This window comes from Cebus imitator, unplaced genomic scaffold (assembly GCF_001604975.1).
Source record: "Cebus imitator isolate Cc_AM_T3 unplaced genomic scaffold, Cebus_imitator-1.0 Scaffold435, whole genome shotgun sequence".
In the NCBI taxonomy this organism is placed as follows: Eukaryota; Metazoa; Chordata; class Mammalia; order Primates; family Cebidae; genus Cebus; species Cebus imitator.
This window is the reverse complement of record NW_016107750.1, coordinates 166,507-191,749: the sequence shown is the minus strand read 5'-3', so window position 1 is coordinate 191,749 and position 25,243 is coordinate 166,507. Positions and strand designations below refer to the sequence as shown.

The window sequence follows — 25,243 nt, the reverse complement described above, 5'->3', positions numbered from 1 at the left end:
AAAAAAAAAAAAAAGGCCGGGAATGGTGGCTCATGCCTGTAATCCCAACACTTTGGGAGGCCAAGGCAGGTGAATGGATCACCTGATCAGGAGTCCGAGACCAGCCTGGCCAACATGGTAAAACCCTGACTCTACTAAAAATACAAAAATTAGCTGGGCGTGGTGGCACATGCCTGTAGTCCCAGCTACTTGGGAGGCTGAGGCAGGAAGATCACTTGAACCCGGGAGGCAGAGGTTGCAGTGAGCAGAGATTTGCCACTGCACTCCAGCCTGGCGACAGAGTGAGACTCCGCGTCTCAAAAAAAAAGAAAAGTAGTTGTTTTGCCTTTAATCTTTATTCATCCTCTCAATTGTGTAGGTCCCTTTAGAGGGGAGCAGGGTTTGGGAAAGTCACAGAGAACAAGGAGGGTCCCCAAGGGGAGAGGAGGAGTGTGCGGTAATGGATAAGGAAGTCTATGGTGGTGACAGGTCTGGGAGGAGCAGCAGTGGGGAAGCGAGGAGCCAGAAATCGAGGCCCTCCAGGCACCCCATACCCCCACCCTCTCCGCTAGCCAGAGCAATTGGAGGCTGGTCTTGGAGCTGCCCCCACTGAGGTTCCAGAGGTGGGGTGCAGGGGTCAGGGCAGCTGCAGGGGATTCTCAGGGGGCTCCCCCTGACCCAGCCTCAGGCCTCAGGAAAGCTCTGCCCTCTCCTCTCAGCTCGCCGTCTATTCTCACTGACTCTTACTTTCTCTTCCCGTTGCCCTGTGGCTAGGCCGGCTCTTCCGCTGCCCCAGGGCTGGGAAGGATAATGGCACAGCTGTGCAGACCTGGGTCAGAGTCTGACTGCCGTAGTTTCAGGGATAGCAAAGATCCCAGGCCAGCCCCTCTAATTCTCACAGGGGTCCAGAAGGCCCCTTCGATGATCCACAAGGAATTTCAGGTCACTCATTCCCTCATTCAACAAACTCTCCAGGGCACTGCTGTGGGCCGGCCCTGTGCTGGGTGCCCACCATGTGGGGCGCAGGCTGATATCCACTCTAAGTCACATCCCAACATGACGGGCTGAGCCCACCAAGAAGGTCCAGGCGTTCAGGAAGGCTCTATTTATTTATTTATTTTTTTAGAGACGGAGTTTCGCTCTTGTTACCCAGGCTGGAGTGCAATGGCGCGATCTCGGCTCACCGCAACCTCCGCCTCCTGGGTTCAGGCAATTCTCCTGCCTCAGCCTCCTGAGTAGCTGGGATTACAGGCACGCGCCACCATGCCCAGCTAATGTTTTGTATTTTTAGTAGAGACGGGGTTTCACCATGTGGACCAGGATGGTCTTGATCTCTTGACTTCGTGATCCACCCGCCTCGGCCTCCCAAAGTGCTGGGATTACAGGCTTGAGCCACCGCGCCTGGCCTATTTATTTGTTTATTTATTTTCTGAGATGGAGTGTTGTTCTGTCGGCCAGACTGGAGTGCACTGGCACAATCTTGGCTCACTGCAACCTCCGCCTCCCGAAATCAAGTGATTCTCCTTCCTTAGCCTCACCATGTTGGCCAGGCTGGTCTCAAACTCCTGACCTCAAGTGATCCACCCGCCTTGGCCTCCCAAAGTTCTGGGATTACAGGTGTGAATCTGTCCCAGGAAGGCTTTATAAGAAACTTCCAGGAGTAGACAAGGGGCTGGGGTGTCCCATCCAGGCTGAGAGGCCGAGGCTGGAGAGGGGCCCAAGGAAGCAGAATGAGAAGGCCTCCCGCTCCCCTGGGCCTCCTCCGATGAAAACTACCTTTCTCTCTCCAGCAGCTGAAGTCAGATGAATAAAACCATTTATTTTTTCGGCTTAGAAATTACTAGTATTGCAACTAGTATCGATTTCTACTGTTTTCATTTCACATGTACAGATTCTCAGCGGCATTCAGACTTCAGCAGCTTTTGGGCGGTTCCCCGAAGCTCGACAGCATTTACAATCCGGTTTCTGAGTGGGAACGGCTTTCTCCAGGAGACGGCTCCTCGGGAACGTAGAGACTTCCTGCAGTCACTGGACTCGAAGGTCTGTTCTGTACAAAACACCCTGCAACACTGAAGAAATGCTGGGTGTTTTGTTGTTGTTGTTGCTGTTTGAGATGGAGTTTTGCTCTTGTTGTCCAGGTTGGAGTGCAATGGCGTGATCTTGGCTCACTGAAACCTCCACCTCCCCGGTTCCAGCGACTCTCCTGCCTCAGCCTCCTGAGTAGCTGGGATTACAGGTGAGATGCTGTTTTAGGACCAGAAATCTCCCAGGGGTGTGCTGATAAACAATAATCCCAGGCTGCCCTCCATTTTCAGAATGGAATCAGAGGAAGGGAGAAACCACTTTTGGATCTCAGGACCATGATTTATATTTTTTATTTTTTTGAGATGGAGTTTCATTCATCACCCAGGCTGGAGTGCAATGGCGCAATCTTGGCTCGCTGCAACCTCCACCTGCCCTGAGTTCAAGCGATTCTCCTGCCTCAGCCTCCCAAGTAGCTGGGATTATAGGTGCCCGCCACCACGCCTGGTTTATTTTTTGTATTTTTAGTAGAGATGGGGTTTCACCCTGTTGGCCAGGCTGGTCTCGAACTCCAGACCTCAGGTGATTCACCTGCCTCTGCCTCCCAAAGTGCTGGGATTACAGGTGTGAGCCACCACCCCTGGCTAGGACCAAGATCTTTCCAGCAGGCACAGGTGACTGAAGGCTTCACTTATCAGAAGCCCTCCTCCTCAGGAAACTCCCCTGGGGCAAAAGGAAAGTGTTCTGGGGCTTTTTCTTCCTGTCAGGGAGCCTGTGCCCAAGTCCCTGCTTCCCCTGGGCTTCCCTTTGCCTTTCTTTCCTCCCAGTGTCTGCTGACTGTGTGTCACATAGGGAGCATGGGGCCAGGCCATCTCGGAGCTGCCTGTGGGACAGAGACTCGGGCACTTGCCAGGAGCAGCTGGCCTGGGAGTGGGCGGGAGGCCCTTGGTCAGGGCCTGGTCCCAGGTCCCCAAAGCCTTTCTGCCTCCTCCAACCCCCTTCTGGGCACTGGGCCACCAACTGCTGGGCATAGCCACTGAATGGGGGTGAGGGCAAGAAGAGGTGATCTAAGGTGGGGAAGGAATCACCCTTGCCAGGTACTTGGCTGAGTCCGCTCTCTAAGCCACCCTGCGAGGCAGGTGCTATTATGTCTGCATTTTGCAGATGAGGAAACTCAGAGATGGGAAGTTGCTGATTTTTTTCGTTGTTGTTTTTGTTTTTTGAGACAGAGTCCCGCTCTGTCACCCAGGCTGGAGTGCAATGGCACGATCTGGGCTCACTGCAGCCTCCGCCTCCTGGGTTCAAGCGATTCTCCTGCCTCAGCCTCCCAAGTAGCTGGGATTATAGGTGCCCGCCACCACGCCTGACTAATTTTTGTATTTTTAGTAGAGACGGGGTTTCACCATGTTGGCCAGGGTGGTCTCGAGCTCCTGACCTTGTAATCTGCCTGCCTCAGCCTCCCAAAGTGCGGGGATTACAGGCGTGAGCCACTGTGCCTGGCTGGAAGTTGCTGTTTTGAGGTGAGACGGCCAATGGAGGTGGGGCTGGGGTTGAAATCTAGGATCAGCCACACTGCCTGGGGAGACTCTGGAAGTGTCTGCGCTTCCAGGTAGATGGGAGCTCAGTGTAGCCCCTCGATTCCCCTCCCCCGACCTGCTGAAGGCCCCCCTTCCTCTTTGCAGGTGCTTAGGCCCAAGCCCGGGAATCTGCTGAATGAATGCATGAAGGTGGAGCCCTTTCTCTTAATGCACAGGTGAAAAAGGCACCTCGGTGATTCCACTAAATTTAATTGAAGATAAGTAGGACCTGGGTCACACCGACTCGTAGAAAGTGAAGGTCAGAATCTGAGGCTGCGTTTGGCCCTAAGTAGGAAGGAGCTGGCTGGTGGGTGGAGGAAAGAGGGCAGGTGGTTCGGATCCGGGTTCTCCCTTTCTTTCAACTCTGTGGGTGTTAAGGAAGCCCCATGGTGGCGCAGGCACCGCTGAGAGCACCTGGAAAGAGAAGACCCTGCCGGACTCTCCTCTCCCTTCACTTCAGGTTCCCAGGTGAGACCTGGAAGCCCAGCAGGCGGGCTGGAGGAAGGAGAGGTTTCCCGGGTTGCCAGCCCCTCCCCACAGGGTCCCTGGTTTGCCGGAGGCCCCGAGGATCGGCCCCCTGCTCACCCCCTCCGCTGTGGTCCCCACTGCCACAGCCTGGCCTGGTGAACAGGCCTTTCCCTGGGAAGTTGTCACCAGGTCCTTCTCCCCAGCATTTCCGGCAGGTGTGGACGGGGGTTTGTGGCTGCAGCGCCTCCCCTTCTGCAGGCCAAGACATCCCTGGTCCTGTGTGACATCCAGCGTGGCTTCCAGACCCTTCTCCATGGGGGGTTTGCCCAGCCTGCACTCCCTGTGCCCAGATGGGGTCTGACCAGGTTGGAGGTCGGTGGAACTGTGGTCCCCTCCCCATGGACACGCGGCTCCTGGGAAACCCCTGGCTCCTTTCGGGTTCCCATTTCCTTCCAGCTGGGGTCAGGGCCAGCCAGCTGCAGGATGCCCTCTGCTGTGCCCCTTCTGGGCCCCAGGAGGCCCTTTCTTCCTCCTGGGATGTGGGTGCCTGTCCCTGCATGGGTGTCTTGTGGGTGTCTGGTGATGTGGAACCGCCTGTGCTTCCCTCATGGCAGGGCCCTTTCTTCCCCACAGGGACCCATTTGGGTGGCCTTGAGGGAGGGAGCTATTTTGGAAGACCCCTCGACAAGGCTAGTGTTAGGCCCCATCTTCATCCCAGCACCTTGCTCATTGGCTGAGACTGTACACTTGTCATTTTGATTTAGAAAAAGACATTACCGGCCAGGCATGATGGCTTATGCCTGTAATCCCAACACTTTGGGAGCCTGAGGCAGGTGGATCACAAAGTCAGGAGTTCAAGACCAGCCTGGCCAAAATGGTGAAAACTGTGTCTACTAAAATAGAAGAAATTAGCCAGGCATGGTGTCACACATCTGTAATCCCGGCTACTCGGGAGGCTGAGGTGGAGAATTGTTTGAACCTGGGAGGTAGAAGTTGCAATGAGCCATGATTGTACCACTGCATTCCAGCTGGGGGGACAGAGCGAGACTCTGCCTTAAAAGCAAGACACAAACACAATTACAAAACCAAAATTAGGTGTGACAGTGAAGTTTTACTGCCCATTAGAAGAAGAATACAAATGACACTACAAATTTTAGAAGGTTGGTAAATATCAAGCCACTCAGAAACATAACAGGGCGTTTTGTATCACCCGCTTGACCACCTCTGCGTTGACCACCAATGCATTCCCTATGTTTTTTTCTTTTTCTTTTTTTTTTTTTTTTTTAAGACTAAGTGTCATTTTTGTGGCCCAGGCTGGAGTACAGTGGTACAGTCTCGGCTCACTGCAGCCTCTGCCTCCCTGGTTCAAGCAATTCTCCTGCCTCAGCCTCCTGAGTAGCTGGGACCACAGATGTGCACCACCACACCCAGCCAATTTTTATATTTTTAGTAGAGATGGGGTCTTACTATGTTGGCCAGGATGGTCCCAAACTCCTGATTTGGTGATCCACCTGCCTCAGCCTCCCAAAGTGCTGGATACAGGCATGAGCCACCGTGCCAGGCCTGTTTTTCTTTTTCTTTCCTTTCTTTTTTTTTTTTTTTTTTAAGGTGAAGTTTTGTTATTGTGGTCCAGGCTGGAGTGCAGTGGTGCGAACTCGGTTCACTGAAACCTCTACCTCCTGGGTTCAAGCGATTCTCCTGCCTCAGCCTCTCGAGTTGCTGGGATCACAGATGCCCGCACCATGCTCGGCTAATTTTTGTATTTTTACTAGAGACAGGGTTTCACCACATTGGCCAGGCTGGTCTCAAACTCCTTACCTCAGGTGATCTGTCCACCTCGGCCTCCAAAAGTTCTGGTATTACAGGCATGAGCCACTGCACCTGGCCTCCCTATGTTTTCTATACCTGATCGCTTCCTTGTACATCAAGGATTTTGTAATGCCATTTTCTATAGAGAAAATACAAACTTTGATCACATTTCTTTTATATGGTAGCAGTAAGAGTTCAGGGCATGGCTATGTCAAGTTTGCTCTTATGGGACCTGACCTTAAATGCTCCTTGGATGGATCACACTGGTTACCAAGCGAGGCTTTGATGCTCTCATTACAGGGACCTGTTCTGAGTCTTATGTTGTCTTTGTTGATGTCAGTATTTGATGCCAAATCAGCAAGAAATTTAAATCTTTTTCCATCATGATCATTGTATTCATTCTTCATTCATTCATTCATTGGTGGGTGTGTTCCTGGAAGCCATCTGTCCCTCCGGACCCCAGCAATGACTGAGCTATGCATGGATAGAACTGTGAACCACATGAAATATCCCTGAATTCTGAACTATTTCCAACTTCTCCCAAAATACCCACAGCCAGTCCAATACCATCCAACTGGACGGGAGGGGGAAGGAGGGGAATCAGAGTGGAAAGAGACTTAAACTAACAAGTTATTTTTATCGTTTTTTAAAACTTTATTCATATGCAGACATGTATAGAGACGGAGTATATCACTATGTTGCCCAGGTTGGATTCTTTTCTTTCTTTTTTTTGAGACGGAGTCTTGCTCTTGTCACGCAGGCTGGAGTGCAATGGCACGGTCTCAGCTCACCGCACCCTCTGCCTCCTGGGTTCAAGTGATTCTCCTGCCTCAGCCTCCTGAGTAGCTGGGATTAAAGGCGTACACCACCACGCCTGGCTAATTTTTTATTTTTAGTAGAGATGAGATTTCATCATATTGGTCAGGCTGGTCTCGAACTCCTGACCTCGTGATCCTCCTGCCTTGGCCTCCAAAGTACTGGGATTACTTTGTGAGCCACTTTACCCGGCTCTTTTCTCTTTTTTAAAGATAGGTCTCACTCTGTTACCCAGGCTGGAGTGCAGTGGTACAACCCTTGCTCATCACACCCTTGAACTCCAGGGCTCAAGCCATCCTCCCACCTCAGCCTCCTGAGCAGTGGGACTACAGGCATGTGGTGTGCCACCAAGCTGGCTTGGTGTGACTAACTGATGTCTCACCTCTGCAAGCTTTACAGAAACATGACCATGTACACGCATTGCAATTACATATTACAATTCAGCAGCAAAAACCAAAACACTTTCTTTTTACTGAACAGCACTGACTTAGCAGGCACATACAAGCAAGTAGCACCTGGGGACCACTTTTTGGCTCTTCTAGAGAAAGTGCCCAAAGAGGGCTCAGCAGCCAAACTCCTGTTTTATCATCTCCCTCAGAAGGCTCAGCCTCTGAAGCAACTGTTTAGGACTCAGAGGCACGAGATCTGGGTGTTAAAGGCCCCGCTCTGCCGCTTCCTAACTGTGGGGCGTTGGACAATCGGTGCGGGTCCTGTGAGCGTCACCATGCTCATTAGCAAGAATAGTTCATATTCCCCTGCTACAAAAGTGCCCTGTGAACTAGAAGAGGGCATGGGTGAGTATGGGGTTAGTCTCGCTAACAGGCCTGCCAACTTCTCTCTGGGCAATTCTGTCATTTAGGGTTTTGCTGGGGTGGCCCCAGGAGCCCAGTTTGGGGGGTTCACGTATCTCCCCAGGCATGGAGAAGTGGTGGTTTTTCTGAATCAGGATTCTGAGCTGAACTGCAAACTGGCCTGTGCTCCAAGTTGCTTGGACCAGCAAGCCCAGCTCCCAGAGTCCCGCTGCCCCAGCCTGAACCTGCCCCCGTACACCCTGGGCTCTCAGCAGCCGGGCTCGGGCTCCAAGGAGGAGGCACCAAGGGCCTTCTTGCATTTCCTGCTTCAGACTAGATGGATGACAGAGGACTCCTGCTCCAGCTGTGGGGAACTCCAGCCCGCACTTTGCCTCCAGCTCAATGATGCAGGATCCAGCTCCTCTTCATCCTGGCATCAAATGTCTGTTTGATCAGCTTTTCATCCATTTTCTGAAAATGTGGTGGTTGAGGGATGTTCTGAATCTTGCAGAATTCTGTGTTGCACCCTGGCCACACATCAATGTGACCCTGAACCTGACTCTGGGTGGACACCCTGCTCTCTGCCAGCCCCTTTCTCACCCCTGGGTCCCCATGGCCCCTGGCTCTCTCCCCTCTGCCAGAATCTCACTGAGGGATGTGTGTGTGTGTGTGTGTGTGTGTGTGTGTGTGTGTGTGTGTGTGTTGGGGGGTGGTCCACCAAATGCTTGGGCAGAGGGTCACGCACTGGGTGGAGATCCAGTGCCCCCTGGAGGCCGGACAGGAAGGGCTGGGGTAGATGAGGTCTTTGAGAACTCGGTGGCATCCGGCTCCTGCTGTCTTGGGTCCCACCGCCCTTCCCCCAGCCTTCCTGACAGCAGAGGAGATTGATGGCTCCCTGCTTGAATGTTCTGCATCTGTGTCTTCAGTAATAAGCTTCCCCATTTGGTAGCCAATCCTAGTTTTGCAAAACCGTTTGTCAACCATTTTCTCCCTCGAGCTTCACAAGAACCCCGTGGGAGAGAAGAGAGGAGGGGTCCCCAGGGATCTGAAAAGCTGTGCCTCAGCCAAGTTCATGAGTGACTGGCGAGGAGGTCTGCAGGTCGGTGAAGCCTAGGAGGTCAAGAGTGCCCACATGGGGACCTACAGACCTCAGGGCTGCAGGTTGCTGGGTTGGACCCTGACGCAGAGCTCAGGTAGAAACCCCACTGGCAAAGGAGGAGGCAGAACAGAACAGGGCAGAGCCAAGGACCCAGTGAGGGTTGCTGGTGCCATAGCAAATAGAGATCACAAAGTGACATCATCCAAAAACCTATACAGAAAAAGCTAATTTCCTCCAGTCCCGCTTCCGCAAAGGTGTCTACTCCCGCAGGCTCACCTGTAACCTTCGTCACTCTTCTGACTCTGCAAACATCTAAAGCGCAGAGCCACAGCCAGGAGAATCTGGACTTGTTTGTTTCTCCTGAAATAGGGCATCTGAAATCCATGCTCAGCCCTGTGCCCTTTTCTTTTCTTTTTTTTTTGAGGCTTCTCACTCTGTTGCCCAGGCTAGAGTGCAGTGGCATGATCTTGGCTCAGTGCAACCTCTGCCTTCTGGGTTCAAGCAATTCTCCTGCCTCTGCTTCCAGAGTAGCTAGGATTACAGGCGCCCACCACCACGCCCTGCTAAATTGTATTTTTAGTAGAGATGGGGTTTCACCATGTTGGCCAGGCTGGTCTTGAACTCCTGACCTTGTGATATGCCCACCTCGGCCTCGCAAAGTGCTGGTAATACAGGCATAGGCCGCCACGATTTTTCTTTTTTAATGGTTAAATAGGCTTCAAGGTACACACAGTAAAATTCACTTTTTTTGGTATGTAGTTCAAATGCATAGAGTCCTGTCACCATGACCACAGTCAAGACAGGGAACATCCCGTCACTCCCAGAACCCCCCTGCTGCCCCAGCAACCACTGCTCTGTTCTCCCGTTGCTTTTCCAGTGAATCCTGGAAATGGGGTTGTGTGAGTCTAGGCTCTTTCTCTGAGTGTCATGATTTGAGGCTCACTCACATTGTCCTATGGTTCCTTTTCATTGCTGAGTAGTGTTCCACTGTCTGGATAGAGTGCAGTGTATTTACCTATTCACCAGGTAAAGGATGCGGGTGATTTCCAGGTTCGGATGATTATCAGTAAGCTGCCATAACATTCACGTACAGGTGTTTGTGTGAATGTACGTTTCACTTCTCTTGGGTGTATACCTGGGAGTGAGGCTTTTGAGTTCCTGATTGGGTTTCTAATGGTCTGTAAGTCCGACTTGCTAAGAGGTTTGGTTGGACAACAAGGCAAGAGCCTGTCTCTTAAAAAAAAAAAAAAAAAAAAAAAAAAAAGGCCGGGCACGGTGCTCACTGCTATAATCCCAGCACTGTGGGAGGCCAAGGCTGATGGAACACCTGAGGTCAGGAGTTTGAGACCAGCCTGGCCAACATGGCAAAACCCCATCTCTACTAAAAATACAAAACAGCTAGGTGTAGTGGCACGCACCTGTAATCCTAGCTACTCAGGAGGCTGGGGCAGGGAGCATTGCTTGAACCCGGGAGGCGGAGGTTGCAGTGAGCCAAGACGCAGGCATGGTCAGCTCTCAGGGTCCTTTCCACAATGTGGGGATGTCGAGATAACCTGACAGGGAAGCGAATGCCAGCTGGTCACCCAGCCTTCTCTTGTCTGCCTTCTCCCTCAGAAGCTAATAGAGGAAGGTAAAATTGTTGTTTCACTCTTGTTTCCTTTTATTTTCATTAATATTAGGAAGTACCAAGATTAGTGTCAATGAAAAGATGGATCAAAACTGCCTAGAAAAGGCTTCAGTGGTGCTCAGACTGGATGATTGAATCCTGAATAATTGGAAATCAACAGTAAGTGCCAAAATAAGACTTTAAATAAGTCCTCTCTCTCTCTCTCTCTCTCTCTCTCTCTCTTTTTTAAAAGAAATAGGATCTCACTATGTTGCTCAGACTAGTCTCAAAATCCCAGGCTCAATGGATCCTCCTACCTTGACCTCCTAAGGTGCTGAGATTACAGGGGTAAACCACCCAGCCCAGCCCAAAATCCTTATATCATATTTTTTTGCTTTGTATGAAACATTATATTTATTTCCATTCCACCCTCAACAGCAGAGAGAATTTCTAAAGGCAAAGACTCTGTGTTCCTGAATTAGGCAAAGGTGTGGCAGCTTCACCTCTTACTGCCTGGAGTTGGCAGTTCTCTGCAGAGCAATTCTCAGGGAGGTGTCTTAGCTTGACTTGCCCAAAAATTGCTGCTGGGAAGCCCCACCTGCCCCATCTAATTACCCTGAGCCCTGGCCCAGCTCAGGCTGAGAAGGTTTGGCAGTCAGGATCTGCAGTCAGCAAGCAGAAAAAAACCAGGAGCACTGACAGTGCCATTGCAGTCTAAGTTCAAAGGCAGGAGAAGACCAGTGTACCTGCTCAGCTCACAGTCAGGCCGACAGAGCGAATTCTTACTTTTTCTTTCTTTTCCTTTTTTTTTTTTTTTTTGAGATGGAGTCTCACTTTGTCACCAGGTTAGAGTGCAGTGGTGCAGTCTCAGCTCACTGCAACCTCCACCTCCCAGGTTCAAGCAGTTCTCCGGCCTCAGCTTCCCGTGCAGCTGGGGTTACAGGTGCCTGCCGCTATGCCCTGCTAATTGTATTTTTAGCAGAGACAGGGTTTCACCATGATGGCTAGGCTGGTCTCAAACTCCCGACTTCAGGTAATCCACCCACCCTCCCAAACTGCTGGGATTATAGGAGTGAGCCACCGCGCTTGGCTTTTTTTTGTTTTTGGTAAAAAAACAGGCTCTTTCCCTGCTGCCCAGGCTAGAGCTAGAGTGCAGTGGTATGAATGTGGCTCACTGTAGCCTCAATTTCCTGGGCTCAAATGATCCTCTTGCCTCAGCCTCCTGGGTAGCTGGGACTACAAGTGTGCCACGCCTGGCTAATTTTTCAAAAGCTTTTTGTAGAGATGAGGTCTCACCATGTTGCCCAGGCTGGTCTCGAACTCCTGGGTTCAAGCGATCCTCCTGCCTCAGCCTCCAGCATAGTTGGGACTACCAGCTGCGTCCACACTTGGCTTAGTCTGTCTTTTGCTCTATTCAGGCTTTGGTAGGATTGGATGAGGCACATCCGCACTGGGGTGGGCCCTCTGTTTTACTCAGTCTACCAATTTGAATGCTTATCTCGCTGGAAACACCCTCACCACAAACCCAGAATAATGTGGAGCCAAATACTGGGCACCTCATGGCTCCGTCAAGTTGATGCAAAAAATGAACCATTGTGGCCGGGCACAGTGGCTCACACCTGTAATCCCAGCACTTTGGGAGGCCAAGGCAGGTGGATCACGAAGTCAAGACATTGAGAACATCCTGGCCAACATGGTGAAACCGCTTTTCTACTAAAAACACACAAAAAAATTAGCTGGGTGTGGTGGTGCGTGCCTGTAGTCCCTGCTACTCGGGAGGCTGAGGAGAATCTCTTGGACCCAGGAGGCAGAGATTGCAGTGAGCTGAGATCACGCCATTGCACTCCAGCCTGGCGACAGAGGGAGACTCCATCCCAAAAAAAAGAAAAGGGCCGGGCTCGGGGGCTCAGGCCTGTAATCCCAGCACTTTGGGAGACTGAGGTGGGTGGGTCATGAAGTCAGGAGATCAAGACCATCCTGGCCAACTTGGTGAAACCCCTTCTCTACTAAAAATACAAAAAAATTAGTTGGGTGTGGTGGTGCACACCTGTAGTCCCAGCTACTAGGGAGGCTGAGGCAGAATTGTTTGAACCCAGGAGGCAGAGATTAGTGAGCTGAGATTGAGCCACTGCACTACAGCCTAGGCGCCAGTGTGAGATTCTGCTTCAAAAAAAAAAAAAAAACGGCCGGGCACAGTGGATCACCTGAGGTCGGGAGTTCAAGACCAGCCTGACCAACATGGTGATACCATGTCTTTAAAAAAAAAAAAAACAAAAACATGAACTATTGCAGAAAACAGAACAGTCACCAACTCCCACCCATGCAAGGGGGCTCATTTGCTGGGTTGCCCTCCCCAGGAGGTGGCACAGGAATTCCTGCTTTGGCAGGGAGGAGGCCTGGGGTATGCGCAGGTGCCCATGGGAAGTTTCTTTGCCATGGGGAAAGGCAGAGTGACCCCTTGCTGATCCTGCAAAGGAAGAAGCAAGAGCTTCGTGACACCAACTCCAGAGCCCACATCCTCATTCTGCTCAGCAAGTACCGTGTCTGAGGGCACTGTGGACCCACAAAAATGTTTTCATTTTATTAAAACCAGAAAAAAAAATGTAAATGATTTATTACCAGCCCAGTCTGGTTAGATTCATCTTTGTAGCCATGCAGCCATAATATACAGTTTTTACTTTTTTTTTTTTTTTTTTTTTTTTAGTGGAGGAAGGGTCCCAGAAAAGTCATCGTGTGGCCCTGTCCAGGGTTCCCTCCAACCAGCTGTGTCTGCACGGCCAGGCACCACTTCCTCAGGCCTGGCTGCTGGCACTGTTTCTGGGTCACGCTGCAGGACTCCAGGCCAGGGCGGGGAGGAGGGTGGCACAAGCCAGGGACCAGCTCCCAGCAGCTGAAGCTGCATCTGATCTGCTCTGCTCCAAGGGATAGACACGAATTTTGCAGCGTTGTTTTTCTCTGTGCACCGCTGCTGCCTTCTTGAGTGGGGGCTGCTTTTCCTCCCAGTCCTGGTACTTTCAGGCCTGAAGGTGGGGTCTGTGTCACCCACGCTCACAGCTTTGCACCTCTTATGGCTTTATTAAAATGTTACTTTCCTAAAGAGGCCTTTCCCAGCCACCCCATCTAAAAGAGTCCCCTCCCAAAACTCTCCATCTCCCTCCTTGCCTTCTGCCTGCCCTTGGCACTTAGCACAGTGTTTTGTTTTGTTTTGTTTTTTTAGATGGAGTCTCGCTCTGTCGCCCAGGTTCACTGCAACCTCCACCTCCCTGGTTCAAGCAATTCCCCTCTCTCAGCCTCCTGAGTAGCTGGGATTACAGGTGCATGCCACCACACTCAGCTAATTTTTGTATTTTTAGTAGAGATGGGGTCCTGCCCTGTTGGCCAGGCTGGTCTCGAACTCTCAACCTCAGGTGATCCACCCGCCTCAGCCTCCCAAAGTGCTGGGATTGCTGGCGGGAGCCACTGTGCCAGTCCCAATGCTTGAGTACTAAATGCTTAACTTCCTCGTTATACTTCCTGTACTAAGAACACAGAAAAAAGTAGAACATTTTAGACAAGAAACCTAATTTTAAAAAAATCCCAGTTCAAAAGCATTTGGGAGTGATTCAGAAAACCATAGCCCCGCAGCTATGGTCTCTGAAGATGCCAGGTCTGGACCTCCCCGCGTTCCCCCATTAGTGTCTGCTGAAGACAAGTGTGTGGAGAAATCAAATCCCTGCACGAGCTCCCTGAGACTGTTCCTTTTTCCTACATGCTCGTGCTGGGCACACAGATGCCTCGAGGGAGGCGTCGATGCTCTCAGGCACTGAACTTGTTCGCATGTCTTTATGTTTCATTATTGTATATGAGAGAGGGCACATGGCCTGGAACTGTACACAAAACATGACCGAAAACTGCCTCTTGCTCTTTCCAATTAAAACAAATAACCTGCTCTAGTCTTAGCGCTCTCTTCGTCACTTGCTGTCTCAATCTCACTGGCATCCTCTTTTTTTTTTAGCAAAATGCGCTTATATTTCAAGCAGAAGATCAATGGTTACTTTTTTAAAAGCTAACTCTCTTCTCTGCCGGGCTGAATGAGGGTGTTTTCTCTCCGTCCTTCTCTGCACGTCTTCTCATCTTAAACGGATGGAATTGAGCTCTGTGAAATCCGATCCGGTTTTTAAGCTCCGATTTATAACAAATTACCTATGTGGCACTCAAGAAGGAACTTGTATGTCAGATAACGCTGGAATTTGATTTCACCACCCCGCCCCCAAACCTGTTTGTTCCTTCCTGGCAGGGAGAGATCCAGAGGGCCAGGGCAATTTCATCAGCCCTGGAGTTGGCGCAGGGAGCCTCCTCTCCCCAGACCATCCCACTGCCATAAATAGATGTCACGTGGCCGCCTTTTATGATAAGGTCAGAGGAAATGAGTGCACAGGGAGAGGCCGTTAGGAGAGTCAGAGCTCTAAGTTTCAGGTATAAAACCTGAGCAGTACCAGTGCTTGTGCCTGGGGCCGGCTCAGACAGGAGGGACGAGGTGGATGGCAACGGTTCCACCTCCTGAGGTAGCTCCTTTGGATGCCTGAGTGATCCCCTGGCTCCCAGCAGCGGACTCGGCCCTTAGCCATCTTTATCGCTCCTGATTAGGCCTGCAGACGCCTTCCCTCCCCGCCCTGCCTTGCCAGGCTTTGTGGCTCCCCCGGCTCATTTTCTGATAGAGCTGTCAGTTTTTACTGCTGATAGGAGAAATCATTTTTTCTCTTAGCTGAATGTTAATTGGCTCCCCTCCCCCATTCACTTAGTACATGCAGTCCCCTAGCTTTTTACCCCAAGAGAAAGGTACCTTAGCAGAGAGGCATTTCAGAAAGACAAGGAAGGTGGTTCTTCCAAATTGCTAATTGGTAACTGTGAAATCAGAGGTTAAGAAAAAGCAAAAGAGGAGGGCGAGGAAGGAATTAGGGTCTCGTGTTTCCGTAGCTCCAGGTGAGCTGGCGCTACCTACATGCTCCTCGGCTGCAGCACCTGCTTTTGGTAGCGGGCTCAATGTTCAATAGAGAGACCCACGAGATCAGCTGGGGCCAGTTGAGCAAATACCGACATCTTGGAGGTACCAGGCGCCAAGACAGGTCATAGAGATGCGGACTGCAGGTGTGCGCCACCATGCCTGGCTAATTTTTGTATTTTCAGTAGACACCGAGTTTCATCATGTTGGCCAGGCTGATCTCGAACTCCTGACCTCAGGTAATCCTCCCACTTCGGCCTCCCAAAGTGCTGAGATTACAGGCGTGAGCCGCCATACCCGACTCCTCTTGTTTTCTTTTGGAATTCCCATTAAATGAGCAGCATATATTTCCATTTATTCTCTGCGTGTCTTAATCTCTCAGTCTCTCCTGAAGTTTTAAAATTTTTTTGTCTATTTCTCTCTCTACATTCTGGATTTTTTTTTTCATATCTTCGAGTTTATCAATTCTCTCTTCATCTGTGTCCAATCTGCCAGTAAGCCTGTCCTAAGTGTTAAATTTCATTATTGATATTGTTTATTTCTAGAAGCTCTACTTGGAGCTTTATGTTTTGTTTGTTTCATAATTTTTATTATAGAAAATCCAAATGTATATAAGATTAGAGACAGTAGAATAAAGCTCTATGTATTTATGAACCTTTTTTTGGCTTATTCATTTATTTTTTATAGAGATGGCATCTTACTATGTTACCCAGGCTGGTCTCAAACTGCTGGGCTCAAGCAATCCTCCCACCTTGGCCTTCCAAAGCGCTGGGATTACAGGCGCGAGCCACGGTGCCCGGCCCTGTGTAGTTCTTATTCACTTTCAACAAGTATCGACCTATATCCCGTCTTGTTTAGTCCGTGCTCCTTCCCACAGCTCCCCACTCTGAATTATTTTGAGGTAAATCTCAGACTCCATGTCATTTCATCCATAAGTATTGTTCAAATCTGTCATCTAGCCAGGTGTGGTGGTTCACTCCTGAAATCCTAGCATTTTGGGAGACGGAGCTGGGTGGATTGCTTGAGCTCAGAAGTTCAAGAGCAGCCAGGGCAAATGGCAAAACTCTGTCTCTAGAAAAATACAAAAAGGCCAGAAGTGGTGGCTCACGCCTGTAATCCCATCACTTTAGGAGGCCAAGGTGGGCGGATCACCTGAGGTCAGGACTGCAAGATCAGCCTGGCCAACGTGATAAAACCCTGCCTCCACCAAAAATACAAAAAATTAGCTGGGTGTTGTGGCGGGTGCCTGTAATCCCAACTACTTGGGAGGCTGAGGCAGGAGAATCGCTTGAACTCGGGAAGTGGAGGTTGCGGTGAGCCGAGATCCCGCCATTGCACTCCAGCCTGGGCAACAAGAATGAAACTCTGTCTCAAAAAAAAAAAAAAAAAAAAAAAAAAAAAATGTAACCTGTGGTTGGTGGCTTGCGCCTGTAGTCCTAACTACTCAGGAGTCTGAGGCGGGAGGTGCGCTCCAGCCTGGGTGACGGGTTGAGACGCTATCTCAAAAAAAAAATAATAAAATTAGCTGGGCATGATGTCATGCGCCTGTAGTCCCAGGAGGCTGAGGTGAGAGGATCACTGAGCCCAGGAGGCAGAGGTTGCAGTGAGTTGAGACTGAACCACTGCACTCCAGCCTGGGTGACAGAGCAAGACCCCGTCTCAAAAAAAGAAAAAAAGAATTTATCTGTTCTTGGTGTCATGATGTATCACTATCTTCTTGAGAGTTTGAATGTTTTCCTTTGGCCTTTAATCGTCATGAACATTTGTATTCGATACTCTTTTGGCCTGCTGTTCTGTTATCTCAGAACCTCGGCCTCTGTTCCTTCTGTGTGTAGCACCTGTCCGTGTGCTCCTGTTGACCCCTTTCCTTGTGTGTACTGAGATTTGATTGTGAGCTCATTTTCGGGGGAGCTTGTTTTTTGTGTGGGAATTTCCTGCTGCTGGGGTTGTAAAAATGCCCCTCCAGAGCCATTCTGCAGCTGCTTCACCAGGTGGCCCAGGGTTATCACCAGCCTGGCACCAATTCTCTTCTCTTGGCATAGGAATCCCAGACCATGCATGGAGTACAAATTTGGACCTCAAACCCCCTCAAAGTACAGACATGAGGCTTGGATTTTTCAAGGGATCCTTTTGTAGAATGTGTCCCAGGTCCCCACTGCTCTATGCCCCTGCAATGATAAACAAGCTTTTTGTTATATCCCTGTGCCAGAGGGTAGGTTTTTTCTAGCCCATCTTTCACTGAGAAATCTGCCCTCAGAGGAGTCTGGCTTTTGCAAGGAGGCATAGTTTCAACTCTCTACTTCTGTCAGCTGAAGATCTTACCTTCAGCCTCAACGCAGCCACCACAACCAAAGCCCCTGGGTTGCTGGCTCTGATAACCCTTGCCTCCTCTTACGTGCCTCCTGGAGGCAGCTGTGGGACAGAGCCCTGTGCTCACCACGCTGGCTTCTCCCTCTTCGTTTCTGGCCCCTGGGGATATTCTGTTCTTTCTTGCTAACTCAGCCATGCACTGGCACTTTATTTAGTGAGATTTTTATTGTGAATTTCTCTGTTTTTGTAAAGAGAGGCTTTTCACATGACCATAGTTGAATATGATGTCAGACTACAGTCCCTTGCACTGGTAAAGCCAGTTTAATTTAGTTTTGTTTTTATTTTTCATTGCAGTTTAAAAAACCTAACTAATTAGCCGTGTGCAGTGGATCACACCTGTAATCCCAATACTTTGGGAGGCTAAGGCGGGAGGATCACCTGAGGTCGGGAGTTCAAGACCAGCCTGACCAACATGGAGAAACCCCATCTCTTTTTTTCCTTTTATTTATTCATTTATTAGCCAGAGTTCTTTTGGCTATTTCTTTCTTTTCTTTCCCCCGCTCCCCCGTCTCTACTGAAAATACAAAATTAGTTGGGCTTGGTGGCGCATGCCTGTAATCCCAGCTACTCTGGAGGTTGAGGCAGGAGAATCACTTGAACCCAGGAGGTGGAGGTTGCAGTGAGCCAAGTTTGCACCATTGCACTCCAGCCTGGGCAACAAGAGCAAAACTGCATCTCAAAGAAAAAAAAAAAAAAAACCTAACTGATCAATGACCGCTGCAACAGGCTCAAATGAGACCCCCTGACGGCAAAGCCACTGCAGAGGTGCACCTGTCTCTGATCCTTTCCTCTCTAAGGAGCCTGGACTTGCGCTGGACGGAGGCAGCCCTCCTCACAACACAGGATTCATGGGTGACTCAGCACTTCAGTGTGAATGCAGCCCCCTGAAGAGCCTTCAAGGACAGAGCCTGTGGCCTTGATTTGGTCCACACCAGCTTGGGGTTTTGCTGCAGGAAACGTGCTGGACAGTGCTCTGTAGTGTTCCCATTTTGTAGAAACTTCAGCATTCTGGATTTCGCTGTGATACAGCCGATCTGTCATTTTTTCTTTGTAAATAAGCAACATCATCCATAATACTGATTTGTAGAACCACCACTAAATAGCCAACCAGCAAAAAATGACGTGCGTCTTCATAACCTAATTCTTTTCCTGGCAAAGAAGAATCTAAGAGATGGAGTGTATTTCCCCCGTCACTGCTATAAATCTTTAGCCTTTGTGCACAATCACTGCTGAGCGATTGCTCATGTTCTTGGCTCGATGAGGGCCCCCATTGTCCCCTTCAAGCCCGTCTCTGCTCTGCTGCCAAACTGACGAGAGATATAATTTGGGCAGGCTGTGACCCTGTCAAAAACCCTGCCCAGAGGGCTTTTCTGTGGGATGTCCTGAAGTTATGGTGACACAACTCTGTCAGTATACTAAAACCCATGGACTTGCATACTTCAAGCAGGTGCATTTTACCATATGTAAGTTAAATCTCAATAAAGCTGTTTGTTTGAGATGGAGTCTCACTCGGTCACCCAGGCTGGAGTGCAATGGCGTGATCTTGGCTCACTGCAACCTTTGCCTCCCGGGTTCAAGCAGTTCTCGTGCCTCAGCCTCCCAAGTAGCTGGGATTATAGGGGCACGCCACTACACCCAGCTAATTTTTGCATTTTTAGTAGAGCTGAGGTTTCAACCATGGGCAGGCTGGTCTCAAACTCCTGACCTCAGGTGATCCACCTGCCTCAGCTTCCCAAAGTGTTGGGATTACAGGCATGAGGCACCACACTTGGTCTGTTTGTTTGCTTTTTAAGTGCATGAGAATTACAGGGAGAAGACTGTAGGGCACCCAAACCCTGCTGGAGCTGGTCCTCCACGTGACCTCAATCTTTAGCTATACCAAACTTCTTACTGCTTCTCTCAGGCACCACCATGCTCTGTGACACCCGTGACCTTCCACAAGCTGTCTCTTCTACCAGGATGTTACTGCCACCACTGTCTCCCAGCCAACTCCTAGTTATCATATAAAGCCGAGCTCTAACTTCGCTGTCTCCAGGAAGTTTCTGTCACCCTCGGTGAGTCCTGTAGTATCCTGGCTTACCTCTGCCACTGCTCCCATCACCTCGAATTGATGGTTTGTCCCAGCACTTTGGGAGGCTGAGGTGGGAGGATCACCTGAGGTCAGGAGTTCGAGATCAGCCTGGCCAATGTAACGAAACCCCATCTCTCCTGAAAATACAGAAAACTGTAAGATACAAAAGACAAGAAGACAACCACAGGAACAACCAGAAAAAAAAGACACCTGACCTCCAGGTAACAATCCTGCTGACAGAAGACTTCTCAACCCAACCAAAATCTCCAAAGATGGCTAAACAGTGTCTTCAAAGGAATTGTCAGCCTAGAATCCTATGCTTAAATTACTGTTCTAGGATGAGGGCAAAAATATATGTATTTTAGAATGAAGACAGAGGCCATTTTCCCTGCTCACTGGCAGTGCGGTACCAGTAAAAATGTACTTCATGAAAGAGAAAAGTCAACCCAGGGGAAGAAAAGACTTGAAAACAAGAATAAGAAGTCTCATTTATTGAGTGGTTGCTACAGACCAGGCACTGTTCTAGGGACCTTTTCTTATTTATTTAATTCTTTTTTTTTTTTTTTTTGAGACAGAGTCTTACCCTGTCACCCAGGCTGGAGTGCAATGGCACAATCTCAGCTCACTGCAACCTCCAGATTCAAGTGATTCTCCTGCCTGAGTTCCCTGAGTAGCTGGGATTACAGGTGCCTGCTACCACACCCGGCTTTGTGTATTTTTTAGTAAAGATGGGGTTTTAGCATGTTGGCCAAGCTGATCTTGAACTCCTTACCTCAGGTGACCCGCCCACCTTGGCCTCCCAAAGTGCTGGGATTACAGGTGTGAGCCACCACGCCCGGCCTCTTATTTATTTAATTCTCGTGTTAACCCTTAGAACTTGATGCAATTACTATCATATTCCCTTCACAGATGGGGAAACTGAGTCACAGAGGGGTTAAAACTTGCCCAAGGTCACAGGTCAAAGTGTAGCTGCAAAAGCCCACATTCTTTTTCTTTCTTTTTTGAGACAGAGTCTCCCTCTATCACCAGGCTGGAGTGCAGTGGTGTGATCTCAGCTCACTGCAACCTCCACCTCCTGTGTTCAAGCAATTCTCCTGCTTTAGCCTCCTGGGTGGCTGGGGCTATAGGCACACCCTACCACGCCCAGCTAATTTTTGCATTTTTAGTAAGTCAGGGTTTCACAATGTTGGCCAGATGGTCTCGATGTCTTGACCTTGTGATTCACCCACCTCAGCCTCCCGAAGTGCTGGGATTACAGGCGTGAGCCACCGTGCCCAGCCAGAAGCCCACATTCTTAAACACTATGCTATACCAACCTAGGAAGCGGTAGTGGAGAACCAGATGTGGTGGCTCATTACTGTAATCTCAGCACTTTGGGAGGCTGAGGCAGGAGGATCACTTGAGGCCAAAAGTTCCAAGACCAGCCTGCACAACATAGTGAGATTCCATCTCTACAAAAAATTTGAAAATTAGCCGAGCGTGGTGGTGTGCACCTGTAGTCCCAGCTACTCAGGAGGCTAAGTCAGGAGGTTCCCCCGAGCCAGGGAGGTTGAGGATTCAGTGAGCCACGACTGTGCCACGTACCTGAGCCTGGCCAACATTGAGACCCCCTTCTCTAAAAAAAATTATGACATTACTCCAGCTCTCTTTTGACAGAATAAAAAATCTAAAAATAGAAGCAACGATGTGCTTTTCAAGTAAGCAGCATTGCCTCAAGTGAGCAGAGCTGCTTCCAAATTCTGACAGATATTAAACTTTACGATTCAGGAATAAGAAATCAGAATTCCTAGGAATTCTTGGGAATTCCCCAAATCATAAGTTATTCCTAAAATATTTCCAATATGATTCATACTCAACCCAATTACCTAAAAACGTATTTAACAAATAAGAAACATGAAGCTTAATACTGTTTATAATGAAATGTAGCCTATAGGGCATATCACAACACGGGAAAAGCTAGTGATCATTATTGGACAATATTCAAATAATGTAATATTTGGATTTCCTAGCAAGGTTAACAGTACTTCATGTGTCAAAGTTGCCGATTTTAAGACTTACTTTGTTTTTTGGGGTTTTTTTTGAGATGAAGTCTCGCTCTGTCGCCCAGGTTGGAGTGCAGTGGCATGATCTTGGCTCACTGCAACCTCCACCTCCCAGTTAAGTGATTCTGCTGTCTCAGCCTCCCACGTAGCTGAGATTACAGGCACGTGCTACACCACCAGGCTAATATTTGTATTTTTAGTAGAGACAGGGTTTCATCATGTTGGTCAGGCTGGTCTTGAACACCTGACCTCATGACCTGCCCACCTCAGTTTCCCAGATGCTGGGATTACAGGCGTGAGCCACCAATGCCCGGCAAGACTTATTTTGATTTCCAAACTTGTTCTTGGAACACCGCTGATATGATAGAATTTACGTAAGGTATATTATGCAGCCAGACAAGTTAATAATTATTTTATTTGCAAGAATGTCTTGCAGCAGCAGACAGGGCCATGGTCACAACCTGGCAACAGCTGTGGGCAAGGTGCCTTCTTTTTTTTATTTTTGTTTTTGAGATGGATTCTTACTCTGTAGCTCCGGCTTGAGTGCACCGGTGCAATCCTGGCTCATTGCAACTGCCACCTCCCAGGTTCAAGTGATTCTCCTGCCTTAGCCTCCCCAATAGCTGAAACTACAGATGCGTACCATCACACCTAGCTAATTTTTTGTATTTTTGGTACAGATGGGGTTTCACCATGTCGTCCAGGCTGATCTCAAACTCCTGACCTCAGGTGATCCTCCCGCCTTGGCCTCCCAAAGTGCTGGGATTACAGGCGTGAACCACTGCATCTGGCCTGAACCAAAAACATTTCTATTTCCATTAAGCCTTAATTCTCATAGGGTTTTCTAATCCTTTCCCCCTGATTTTTCTTGGATTTCAGCATTTGAAAAAAATATAAATTTGTGAAAAAATATTGAGAAGGAATTCCCAAATGGAAATAGTAGTGAGCAAAGACACTGAAAAAAGGTGAATGGACCCAAGCAGCCATTGACCCCATCATACAATACTAACAACAACAATTCGCTTAGGGTCTAAAAACTGGCAGTATTCAGCAAATCATACTGGGACCATCTGTTTTACAAATGGGAGAAAATATAATTGGATTCCAACTTCATATCACACACACAAAAAATCAGAGGCCCAAATATGATCAGTTTTTTTTTTTCTTTTTGAGACAGGGTCTTGCTCTGTTGCCCAAGTTACATCACAGTGGTGCATCCAAGGCTCACTACCACCTCAACATCCTGGGCTCAAGTGGTCCTCCTGCATCGGCCTCCTGAGTAGCCGGGACTACGGGTGTACACCACCATGACCAGGTAATTGTATTCTCTTTTTGTGGTGATGGGGTCTCATTATGTTGTCCAGGCTGGTCCTGAACTCCTCAGCCACTCAATTTGCTGAAATTATAGGCCTGAACCACCATGCCTGGCCAGGATAAATTTTTACAGCCTTGGAGTAGCAAAAGATTTCTTAAATAAGACACTAAACGTACAAGTTATAAATTAAATGAGTGAAAGATCTGACTATATTTACATTTTAAAAAACCTTTCTGGGCCAGGCACAGTGGCTCATGCCTATAATCCCAGCACTTTGGGAGGCCGAGGTGGGAGGATCACCTGAGATCAAGAGTTTGAGACCAATCTGACCAAGATGGAGAAACCTTGTCTCTACTAAAAATACAAATTAGCTGGGCATGGTGGTGCATGCCTGTAATCCCAGCTACTCAGGAGGCTGAGGCAGGAGAATTGCTTGAACCCGGGAGGCAGAGGTTGCGGTGAGCAGAGATTGAACCATTGTACTCCAGCCTGGACAACAAGAGCAAAACTCCATCTTCAACAAAACACTGTCCTTCAGTGGCAGAGGAGATAAATACATTGTGTTTTATGCAGACAACAGATTAATGTAAAGCAGTAAAAATAAACTGCACCTATATGTATCTACATGAATAAATCTCAGAAACATAAATTGGAGAGGAATACTTCAAAACAGTAACTTTAAAGTTGAAAAAATATAGAACGATACTATGTATTGTTCAGGGGCATAGATATGGAATAAATTGTGTTATTCAGAATTAGGAGGATTGTTATATATAATAATAGGAACAATTCATCAAGAATATATAAGAAATTGAACTTCTGTGCACCCCAAAATATGTCAAGAATTGCCACAATTACAAGGAGAAATGAACAAATTCCCTGGGCTAGTTTGGATTCCATGAAATAAATGCCAAGATGGCATTAGATACACAAGAGATTAGATTAGATACACATTAGATACACGAGGATGAAGGGGAGAGTGCAGAAGCGGGCTAGGGGCTGGGCATGGTGGCTCACGCCTATAACCCCAGCACTTTGGGAGGTCGAGGTGGGAGGATTGCTTGAGCACAGGAGTTTGAGACCAGGCTGAGCAACATAGGGAGACCCCATCTCTACAAAAAATAAAATAATTAGCCAGGCATCGAGGCACATGCCTGTGGTCCCAGTCACCTGGGAGGCTGAGGCAGGAGGATCATATTGAGCCCTGGAAGTCGAGGTTACAGTGAGCAGTAATCATGCCACTGCCCTCCAGCCTGGGAGACAGAGTGCGACCCTGTCTCAAAAAAAACAGAAGCAAGGCCGGGTGCAGTGGCTCACACCTGTAATCCTAGCACTTTGGGAGGCTGAGGTTGGCAGATCACGAGGTCAAGAGATCGATACCATCCTGGCCAACATGGTGAAACCCCATCTCTACTAAAAATACAAAAATTAGCAGGGTGTGGTGGCATGTGCCTGTAATCCCAGCTACTTGGGAGGCTGAGGCAGGAGATTCACTTGAACCCAGGAGGTAGAGTTTGCAGTGGGTCGATATCACACCACTGCACTACAACCTGGCGAGAGAGCAAGACTTTGTCTCAAAAAAAAAAAAAAGGAAGCGGCAAAGAAGCTGCAGGCTAGGAGAACTTTCAGGCCGCAAGGCAGGTCCGACTTCTAAAGGAGGGAGGGAGGGAGATAGGGAAGGAGGAAGCCTCAGGCTGCAGCAGGACTCTGAGCAAGCTTGGCCAGACAGATGGAGAGTCTCTGAGCAGTGACTCCTCGTAAGAGAGCCCTCGCACTAGGCAGTTGTGGTCACAGTACCCCCTTGGTGATTAGTCACTGGCTGAGAGTAACTGGGGTCAGAGGGACAGGAATGTGGTTTTGGCTTGAATACCATGGTGGTCTGAAGGCGGTTGGCCCAGCACACTCCCCACAGGAGGTCCCTTTGAAGAGGAAGCTGAGCAGCATAGGTCCATGGCTGCCACATGTATTATTACAGTAGAAAGTCATCATCTGCATTCTTTCCATCTCTCAGGAACTGATAGACCGAGCAGGCAGAAATGGAGATATTCTCCGAAAGATGAATGGGGAGTCAGAGACTCCTATACCCAAGAATGAGAGAATATATCTTTCCAAACACACATGGTAATTTTATAAAAATTGTTCATGTTCTCTTCCTTTTTTTTTTTGAGACGGAGTTTCGCTGTTGTTACCCAGGCTGGAGTGCAATGGCGCGATCTTGGCTCACCGCAACCTCCGCCTCCTGGGTTCAGGCAATTCTCCTGCCTCAGCCTCCTGAGTAGCCGGGACTACAGGCACGC

The 25,243-nt window shown here is 49.1% G+C and overlaps 2 long non-coding RNA genes across 3 annotated transcripts in view; both read left to right on the top strand.

The window, feature by feature from the left end:
- LOC119468461 overlaps positions 1–2,175 on the top strand; it is a 4,332-nt gene extending 2,157 nt beyond the window's left edge. The window contains exons 2-3 of the long non-coding RNA XR_005197143.1: positions 1,871–2,019; positions 2,118–2,175. This is a non-coding gene — a long non-coding RNA (uncharacterized LOC119468461). The remainder of the gene's footprint in view (positions 1–1,870; positions 2,020–2,117) is intronic.
- Positions 2,176–3,461: 1,286 nt separating this feature from the next.
- LOC108290463 lies at positions 3,462–23,234 on the top strand. 2 transcript variants are annotated; one of them, XR_001819584.2, is made up of 7 exons: positions 3,462–3,521; positions 3,684–3,754; positions 3,977–4,046; positions 10,241–10,347; positions 19,422–19,572; positions 19,739–19,810; positions 22,809–23,234. It is a non-coding gene; the product is annotated as an uncharacterized LOC108290463 (long non-coding RNA). The 2 variants fall into 2 exon arrangements; XR_005197142.1 differs by lacking the exon at positions 3,977–4,046 and having other exon boundaries at positions 3,475–3,521.
- Positions 23,235–25,243: the final 2,009 nt, after the last annotated feature.